We start from the raw sequence: 10,048 nt of genomic DNA, 5'->3' as shown, positions 1-10,048 counted from the left end.
TCTGCTCATTTCTTCATGTCATGTGGTCATATTTATTTTAAAAAAGCGTATTGAGTACTTATTGTTTCCAATAACCAGTTAGTAATACATGCACATGTTTAGATACCTGTGTATATTTGACTGTTTTTAATGCATATGTATACCTTGCCATTTTACCTTCTTCCATTATAAAACAGAAATAGGGAGGTTTGTCAAACCAGAACCTTTACTGAGGTAATACAATGAAACATCCCTCAGAGCCAAGTAAAAACATCATAGAATGGAAGATCTGGATGTTTCCCTAACATTTTATTAAAGCAGTTGCCATCTCTGGATGCTAGGGAGGTGGTATAGCACACACAGACACTCACCATCCAGCTGGCACCACTTCCAGTCTTTCCCATCTCCATTGGTGGCAACTCCATCCTTGCAGTTGCTTAGGCCAAAAACTTTAGAGTAATTCCTAACTCCTTTTTCTCTCACATCTCATATCCACACACACAGACACTCACCATCCAATTGGCAATACTTTCAGTCTTTCCCGTGTCAATTGGCTGTAACTCAATCTTTGCAGTTAAACTGCTCAAGCCAAAAACTTTGGAGTCATCCTTAACGCCTCTCTTTCTCTCACATCCCACATTCAATCCTTCAGTAAATCTTTTTGGTTCTACCTTCAAAATCTAGAATTCAATCTGGTTACACTGTTTAAAATTGCAACCAGCAAACCATCTCCAGCTACCCCCTTCCCAATCTCCCTTACCTGGCTCTATTTTTATTTCTTTTTTGGGGCACTTACTACAGGATTTACCTGTTTATTATGTTTATTATTTATTGTTTATCTCCCCAGAGATTTTCCAGGGGGTCTTTTTTCTTCTCTGATGTATCTCAAGTGTCTAGAACACTTTCTGATACATATTGAGTGCTCAATGAATATTTATTGAATTAATAGATAGTTCATAAGTTTTAAAGTCAGAGTTAAGGTTCCTTTTCTCTCTACTGTTTATTGAACACATTTTTCAGCCATTGTTCTAGGTGTTTTATACATACATATATATGTATATATATGTGTATATATATGTATATATATATATAAAATTTAATTCTCACAATAGTTCTCAGAGGTTGCTTTCATCTTACTTCATGGAGATTAATTAACAGAGATAATAAGTGGTGAAGCCAGGCTTTGAACCTAAGTCTGTGACTTCAGAACACGGATGTTCAACCACTGTCATGTTGCCTAACACATAGGCCAACTTGATCTGACTGGATAATTCTAGGATTCTACTTCATTAAATCACAGTATCTTCTGTTGTTGCTTAAATCAACATGTTCTAATTAGAGGGCGGAATGGTGTCACTTACAATATCTGTCTTTGTGAGGAACTATGGTGGATGGGAACCTGTTAAAATGCCATAGAGCAAACAGAATGCTTATTTGGAATAAGTTTCCAACTTACTAAATAGTACTGCTAATGAAAAAAAAAACATTTAACAATTTTCACAATAGTTTAAAACCTACTGAGCACAATAAGACAAGCATTTAGCTATATAGAGGGACAGCTTGAGCAGTGTTGTGGAAAGGGAAACTATTTAAAAACATGACCATTTAAAAAATTTAGTTTGTCTCTCCTCTTTTCCCATCAGTAATTAAAGTTCTTGACTTGTTTGAAAATGGCTCAGATATAATTTCATTTTGTTAAGCATCTCAATTTTTCAGCTCAGGAAAAAAGGCTATTAGCAATTTGCATTATCCATTACAACCTCCTTCATAATATGAAATTTATATGGGAAATGCTAATTGGACATTCATCGTCATAAACATAATGATTTCTGTACTTTTGGTGGTGATAATTAAGGTGAAAGATGAAAATGATATGGAGTGAAAGTCAGATTTTAAAAAATTTTCCACTGGTTGGAGTCTGGGGAAGGCATTCTGTTCTTTGTTTCAGATGGGTGACAGTGGAGGGCAGAGCCATAGGGTCAAGGAAGGGTATGTAAATTGGAACCGCCTTGTTGTCCGGGAAGTCCTCAATTACCTAATCCCAGGCAGTTAATCCAGTACCAGATGAAAAAGGTGAGAAATGCTGTGCCTCTCAAAGACAGATGTATCTGAAAATATCTCTTCCGTTTTAGCCTGTTGCTTTATGGATAAGAGTTCCACCGAGGTGCTCTCTCATCAGTCCTGTTCCTTGCTCTGTGATGGGAATAGATAGCTGAAATTGACTAACATTATTAAGAGTAATAAGCGTGACTCCAATAGGCTTTTCCATCAAGCATCGTTGCATCCCTTGGCTTGCCAACATACTCAAGATTTACCTTTTGGAATTGACTCCTGATGAACAAGGTATGGTCAGGGTGGAAAAGGAACCTTGTTTTATTTGCCCATCACATTCCTAAAATGGTTTTAAGTGAAGCAGAAGTCACTGAATTTTCTATATGCAGGGAATTGGATAGGAGTTGAATTTATTGGAACTTGAGGAAAATGACACAGGCATTCTTTTAAATAGAATTCCATTCATAGGCTTTTCAACTAAATTGGCAGATGTTTATTGGGCATCTGCTATAGTCTAGGCACTGGCCTTGTGTAGGTATTATTGTACTTATTGTAGGTATTATTCTTTTTTAAATTTTATTTATTTATTTTTGGCTGCGTTGGGTCTTTGTTGCTGCATGCGGGCTTTCTCTAGTTGCAGGGAGCGGGGGCTACTCTTTGTTGTGGTGTGCGGACTTCCCACTGTGGTGTCTTCTCTTGTTGCGCAGCACAGGCTCTAGGTGTGTGGGCTTCAGTATTTGTGGCTCGCAGGCTCTAGAGCACAGGCTCAGTAGTTGTGGCGCACGGGCTTAGTTGCTCTGCGGCACGTGGGATCTTCCCGGACCAGGGCTCGAACTTGTGTCCCCTGCATTGGCAGGCAGATTCTCACCCCTGTGCCACCAGGGAAGCCCTAGGTATTATTCTTAATATTAAGAATAATTATCTCCATCTACGAAACTATGATTGATTAAAATTCATTTTAAAGGTGTATAGCCAAGTGTTGATCTTACACCAATCACTTTGATTTCCTGAATTCTAGAAATAAACCATCAAGAAGAGACTCCGTACTTCTACCAATTGTAAGATAAACAGCCCCAAAGGGACAAATTAATAATCTTTCTTTAGGCTCTTTGTCTCCACAGTGCAGTTTGTTCTAAGATTATTTATTTATTCATTCATTTTTCAATAGATATTTGCTGATTACCTACCATGTATTCCAGGCACTGGGCTATGAAGCTGGTTTATGCTTAAAACTTAGCGAGAAGCACAACTCTTGAAACTCTCTAATATTTTCTTGATCTACTGGGGTCATTTTAAGTTGATACCATATTATTTATTTATTTATTATTTATTTTTGTCTGCATCAGGTCTTAGTTGCACTTCTTTGAGGCATGTGGGATCTTTCGTTGTGGTGCGTGGGCTTCTCTCTTCTAGTTGTGGCTTGCAGGCTCCAGGGTGCGTGGGCTCTGTAGTTTGCAGCAGGTGGGCTCTGCACCTGGGAACCCACCAAAATTATTCAAACTAGTCAGTCCTAAACTTGTCAAGCCTGCTTACTCTGCCTTGCCTATCTTTCCAGAGGAAACCACAATAAAGGCTCTTGCCCACATTTTCCTACTGCTCCTTCTGCCTCCTGACTGGCCCTGGTGCTACCCTGTGTGACCGTCCATGATGTGGCATGCCCCTTCCTCTTGGGAACTATGAGTAACAGTCTTTTCAATGGCAGTGATCTCCTGGTCTGTTGATCCACCATACCTGACTAAAACCAAAATCCTGGGAACATTTAACAGGGTAGCCTCTTTAGTTTCCCTATATACACTGCCCTGCCCTTTATAAATAGTCCCTTTAGAGAACACTCCTTTAATTATCTTATTTGATATGCAGCCGCTCTCCTGCTATCACTCTGACTGGTGTACTGTGCATGTTTTCTGGACTTTGAGAGTCAGTAAAAAGCATAGGGAAGACAGCCAGGTCCTTATAGCCAGGGGCTTATGTTTTGATGTACATAGACTCAACCCACTGTCCTCCTTTTACTGACCTGGGCAAATAGGTAGTGCCTAGCACAATGCCTGGCACCCATTAAGTGCTCAGTAGATACTTGAATTAATATCTTCCCCTTGATGCCCTGCTCCATGCCACACTGGCTTGAATATATCACACTTAACTGAGTGTGATATATTTGTCATAATACTTTAGTGCTGGAAGGAATTTTAGAGAAATTCAACTCTCACTTTTTATCTTACTCCTCTAGTTTACAAATGAATAAATTTAAAGACACAGAAGGGAATGGCCTCAGATAAGAGGTAGAGCTGTGATTGGAATTTCAATTTCCTGATCAGTATTTTTATCACTGGTCAGTGATAGTAATTGTAATAATACTCCTCAAATTTAGTGCAAATAGACTTGTGCTAGGCCCCATGTTAAATTATTCTCATATAAATTTATATAATCCTCACCCAACCTTCTTAAATACTTACTGGTATTAGCCTTGTCTTACATATGAGGCATAGAGAGGTTAAGTACTAATTCAAGGACATCCAGCTAGTAAGTGGTAGACGAGAGTGCAAATCAGGCAATCTGGCTGCAGAGTCTGTGTTATTAACTTTCCTGACCTATAAATTTATATTATGTATCCTTTTCATTTGGCCAGTCTTTCTCTTTTACGCAAGAACTTGATACCAGGATCCTTTTTTCATGCACAGGGACTTAATAACTTAATATATTACATGTAGACACCAGGTGCTCAATTATTACTGACCAGTTGTTTGCACAAAATCCTCTGAGCTTCTCTATTGAATTTTTGGATCCGGTCAGCAATCAGCCCTTATTTGGTGGCCCTTGTTTTTCTGTTGTTAACCACCAGCCCTGAGTAATGTTCACTGACTGAGTGGAAGAAGCCTCCCTGGAGTAGAGGGAAATCCAGCCAGCTGATCCGAGCATATACCCTCTCCCCAGGCTGCGGTCTGCCTTGGAGTCAAATGTGAACATAACTAGAAGGGTTTATTTCCTCTTGCCAGAGACAGAGACTGGCATTTTTACTTGCCTTGTATTACAAAATTTGTTGCAATAAGGCAATTTAATTAGCACAGTAGTTTGAGGTTTTAGTAGTTACTGTATTTAAGCAATTTCTCTGGCACTCCTGCTGTTTTATGAGGCTGTAATTTGGCTCCCAAATGGAGAAACAATAAGGCCAAATAAAGCAAAAAGATGGCAGTGTTATTCTGGAGGTTAAGCTCCTGTACAGCCCAGGGCAAGGTACCAGTGAAGCAGGGCAGCCATCTTTGCTGCCTCCAGCAGAGATGCCCTTGCTGCCTTGGAGCTTCCTCCAATTGTTCAGTGTGTTTCATTGGGTCATTCGCTAAGAATTACATTGTGCAGCCACTGCATTCAAAGCTCAGAGATGATAAGGGGACTTGCTAGGAATTGAATCCAGGTTGGTTTGTCTCTATATAACCAAACAAGGCACAAATGTCAGCAATGATGCAAATGTAGGAACCGTATGGTATCCATGTAGGAAAAGATGGTGTCTAGTTTTCTTAGAGCAGAGGGTACAGGAACCACCTGTTGTCCATGCAGGAAAGATGTGACCCAGTTTTCTTGGTATAGAGAATGTCACCATACGATGTTCATGTGGGTAGAGGTGGGGTCCAGTGTCCTGGAGCAGAGAATGTGGAACCATATGATGCCCATGCAAGAAAAGGTAGAGACCAGTTTTCCTGGTATAGAAGATGGGGGAACCATGTGTTGTTTAAGTAGGAAGGAGTGCAGTCTAGTTCTTCTGGTGTGGAAGATGTGGAACCATAAAGTCTATATGGGAATGGGTGGGGTCCTGTTTTCCTGGAGCAGAGGATGTGGAGACCATGCAGTGTCTATGCAGAATGGGTGGGGAACAGTTTTTCTGGAGCAGACGATGTCTACTTCAATGAACTGGGAATTAACACTTGGTGTGAGGGTTTCACCAGGAAGAGACTGGGTGAGGTGGGTACTGGGAAGCTGGAAGTTTAAGGTGTCGTATAGGTAACATTGTGTTTAGACTGGATGCAGTATTTGAGGTTAAGATTGGAATCAGGGCAAGCAACATAATAAAAACTATCATTTTTTGAGCTCCTACCAAGAGTTGGGCACTATGCTAAGTGTTTGGATAATCTTAAATAATCATTGCAGCAACGTTAGAGGTAGGTGCCATTATTAAGCCCATCTTACAGAGAGAACTGAGGTTGATTAGTGAATTCCTTGAAACATTTACTAAGCACCTGCTGGGCAGTGAGGATACAGCAGTAAACAATATAAAGTTACTTTCAAATAGTCATATGGCAAATAAGTGGTGGGGTATAGACTTCAGCCCATTTCTGTCAGATTCTGATGTCTGTGTTGATTAGAACTGTTATTAACTAGCTGTGTGTCTTCAGAACAGAAATTTAACCTTATTGTTCATCAATTTTCTTATGTATAAACTAGGCATAATAATATCCAGCTTGTAATAGTAAAGTGAAGATGAAGTTAAAACTTAAAGTATCTTCCAAGTAATAGATGATAAAGGAATGCTGGTTCCCTTCCTCCTCTGCTGTTTTGAGGTTCTGAATGCCCCTGCTTCAGTATTCTAGGTTATATTGGATTTGACAAAATACGGCTTCCATGCCCCTAGCACTTTTCTTAGGTTCTACTTTATCCTCATTTTCCAACCAAGACATCTAATGGCCTCAAACTTCACTTCTCCACGAACTCCACAGATTCCATTGAATCTGTGAAAAGGGTCTTTTTCCTTTTGGTAATTTGTGTTGTGTTAGGCAGATTTCTAAGATGTCCTCCAATGATCCCCACCTCCTGGTCCTTATTTCCTTTTATAATCTCCTTTCCTTGAGTGTGGACTGGATATAGTGACTTGTTTTAACCAACAGAATCCGGCAAAGGTGATGAGATGTCATTTCTATGATTAGTTTACAGAAGATTGTGACTTTCATCTTGTTAGCAGGCTCTCTATTACCTTTTCATCTTATACTTCAATGAAGCAAGCTGCCATGTTGGAGAAATCCACATGGCAAGGAATTGAGGTGGCTTCTGGCCAGTAGTCCTTGAGGAACTCAGTCCTGCCAACTGCCATGTGAGTGATTTTGGAAGATGATCCTGCCCTAGTTGAACCTTTAGATTACCACAGCTCAGTGGGCACTGATTGCAGCCTATGAGAGACTCTGAAGTGGAGGACCAGCTATGCTGTGTCCAGATTCCTGATCCACATAAACTCTGAGATGATAAATGTGTGTTGTCTTAGCCCCTCAGTTTTGGGGATAATTGCTTATACAGCAATAAATAACAAATACATGCACTTTTAAAATAGGGTACAAAAAATGTGTTAAAGGAGTCAATTTCTAACATTTAAATCTTTAAAAAAAAATTGAGATATAAATGACATATAACATTGTGTAAGTTTAAGATGTAGAATGTATTCACTTGATACATTTATACTAATATTTAAATCTTTAGGCATTAGCTGGCCATGTAGAAAAGTGGGGTTTTTTTTTGATTTTTGTTTGTGTTTTGCTACTACATGCTTTCAAAGAAGCCATACAGTTTTACTCTGAACCTCAATTAAGTTTCCACATTCCCGAATCTAACTCTGCTTTCCTGATCCACTGGCTTTTCTTTGAATCAGGAGTGTCTTTGAGGATGGTCAGTATAACTAAAAGTCATACAAGACAGAGAAATCTTATAATTTCAGTTCACTAACACATATTAAAAATAATCTTGATGTCCATGATGGTCATAAAACCAGATATTTCTTTTCCTTTATGACTAAGTCACTTGGAAGCCACATAGTAATCAGATGGTTCATTCACTGATTCACTTACTTGACAAATATTTGTTGAACACTGAGCAAGGCAGGGGGTATATAATGGTGAACTGAGCAGGCTGTATCTCAGTTCTGATGGAGCTTATACTGTAGGTTGCCTTGATAAGTTTGGAATTCAAGTATGAGGAAGTGATATGATCTTACTAATAGTCCCATGGGCAAGCTAGGTTCAGGTACTATTCTACAGTGAGAGTTGTCTTAACTGAGGGGCCTGATACTTGAAGTCATTGGCCAAGGCTTCATCTCTTCTGTGTTGTACTTGCTGAACCTCTATATCATTTTACCTTTCTGTATGTATTTTCTTATCTTCTGTGGAAACCTTTGTATTTCCTCAGATATGCTATTATTGTCAATGCCGTAGCTTGCATTCATTCATTTGAGAAATATTCATTGCGTATGTACTAAGGTTCAACACTGTTCTTGGTAGAGAGGGGTGTAGCAGTAAACAAGACAGATAATATCCTCCCCTTGTGGAATTTACATTGCAGTGGGTTTAATATGCTTTAATGTGGTAATTTTGCCCAATTTTGTCCACAGACTTCTTTTTTTTTTTTTTAACATCTTTATTGAAGTATAATTGCTTTACAATGGTGTGTTAGCTTCTGCTTTATAACAAAGTGAATCAGTTATACATATACATATGTTCCCATATCTCTTCCCTCTTGCATCTCCCTCCCTCCCACCCTCCCTATCCCACCCCTCTAGGTGGTCACAAAGCACCGAGCTGATCTCCCTGTGCTATGTGGCTGCTTCCCACTAGCTATCTATTTTACATTTGGTAGTGTATATATGTCCATGACACTCTCTCACCCTGTCACATCTCACCCCTCCCCCTCCCCATATCCTCAAGTCCATTCTCTAGTAGGTCGTCCAATTTTGTCCACAGACTTCTTGTTTGAGTCAGGGTCTAGGTAGGAAAGGGATAGCACACTAAAATTGGATTATTTGAGAAAAGTTTGGTGAAGGAACTATTAGCAGAAGTGTGGAAAGGTTTAGATCAGTTGTCCTCAACTGGGGGTGATTTTTGTCCTCTAGGGGACATTTGGAAATGTCTGAATACATTTTTGGCTGTCACAGCTGGGAGGTAGGGTGTTACTGGCATCTAGTGGGCAAAGGTTGGGGATACTGCTAAACAGGACAGCCTCCCACAATTTTCTGCCCCAATGTTAATAGTACTAAAGTTGACAACCCTTGATTTAAAGAAATCAGCAAGGGATATTACAGTACAGTGAGGCTACCAACTGGAGATCCCTTATCACTCTTAGGACTGGAGGGGCAAATGGAGGGAAGAGTTACCAGAATCAGGAGAGGGCTGCTTGGCAGGAGCTGTGACCTTCAGTAAAGCGGTAGCAAATCTGGTGCAGAGAAAAAGCCAGGGTAATAAATACCTTTACCTCACTCTCCTGCTGCCCTCTGATCTCTTGTTAGTTGATTCATCAAGGGAGCTTATTGATAAAGTTTATTCAGGTTGACCTCACAGGGAATAGGATAGGGTAGAGAAAGGTAGAGAATAGATCAGGAGGGGTGAGTGGAAGAAAGCTAGCAGAATGCTCCATTTGCGTGTCTGAATTTAGATAATGCTTCTGTTACTTACTTACAAATTTTTGTTTAGGAAGATGCTAACCCCCCCCATGAAATATAAATTTCATAAGCCAATTTTGTTTTTTTTACTTCCATGTTTTTATTTCTGAGTGCCAGTGGTGGACTTTTGGATCATCTCAGGTGTGGGTGCAAATAGAGTGAGAGTTTGGGATTTTAAGGTATCTATTAGAAAGGTGGTTAGGATGTGAGAGGGTGCAGCAAAGACAGAAAAAGAAGTGGACAAGAGCCACAGATGGCTTGCTCCAAAATTTAGCTCTGGGCTGGACCTAGTCCTTCTCTGTATTATAAGGGTAAGCCAGCTAGTTTAATTCTTGTTGATCTGGCATAGGAGAGAGGTAGGGATGTCGGGGGTTAAATTAGACCAGACTCTCAAAGAATGGACCTGATATCAGCTGTCTATAGGAATCAAGAGGTAGGCACAGAAGTTTAGATGTTGGGCAAAGAGGTAGATTTGTTTTTTACTTTGTGTTTCAGATTTAAGGTCATCTTGCCTATCTCTCTTCCAAGACTGGTTAGGTTCCCTGACATGTGTTTACTTGCAGGTATTATATACTATGATACATGTTTTCATTTATCTTTTTGAGGGCAGGG

Source organism: Eubalaena glacialis, chromosome 10 (assembly GCF_028564815.1).
Source record: "Eubalaena glacialis isolate mEubGla1 chromosome 10, mEubGla1.1.hap2.+ XY, whole genome shotgun sequence".
In the NCBI taxonomy this organism is placed as follows: domain Eukaryota; kingdom Metazoa; phylum Chordata; class Mammalia; order Artiodactyla; family Balaenidae; genus Eubalaena; species Eubalaena glacialis.
The sequence above is the reverse complement of the archived record's forward strand: the minus strand, read 5'-3'. Positions refer to the sequence as shown.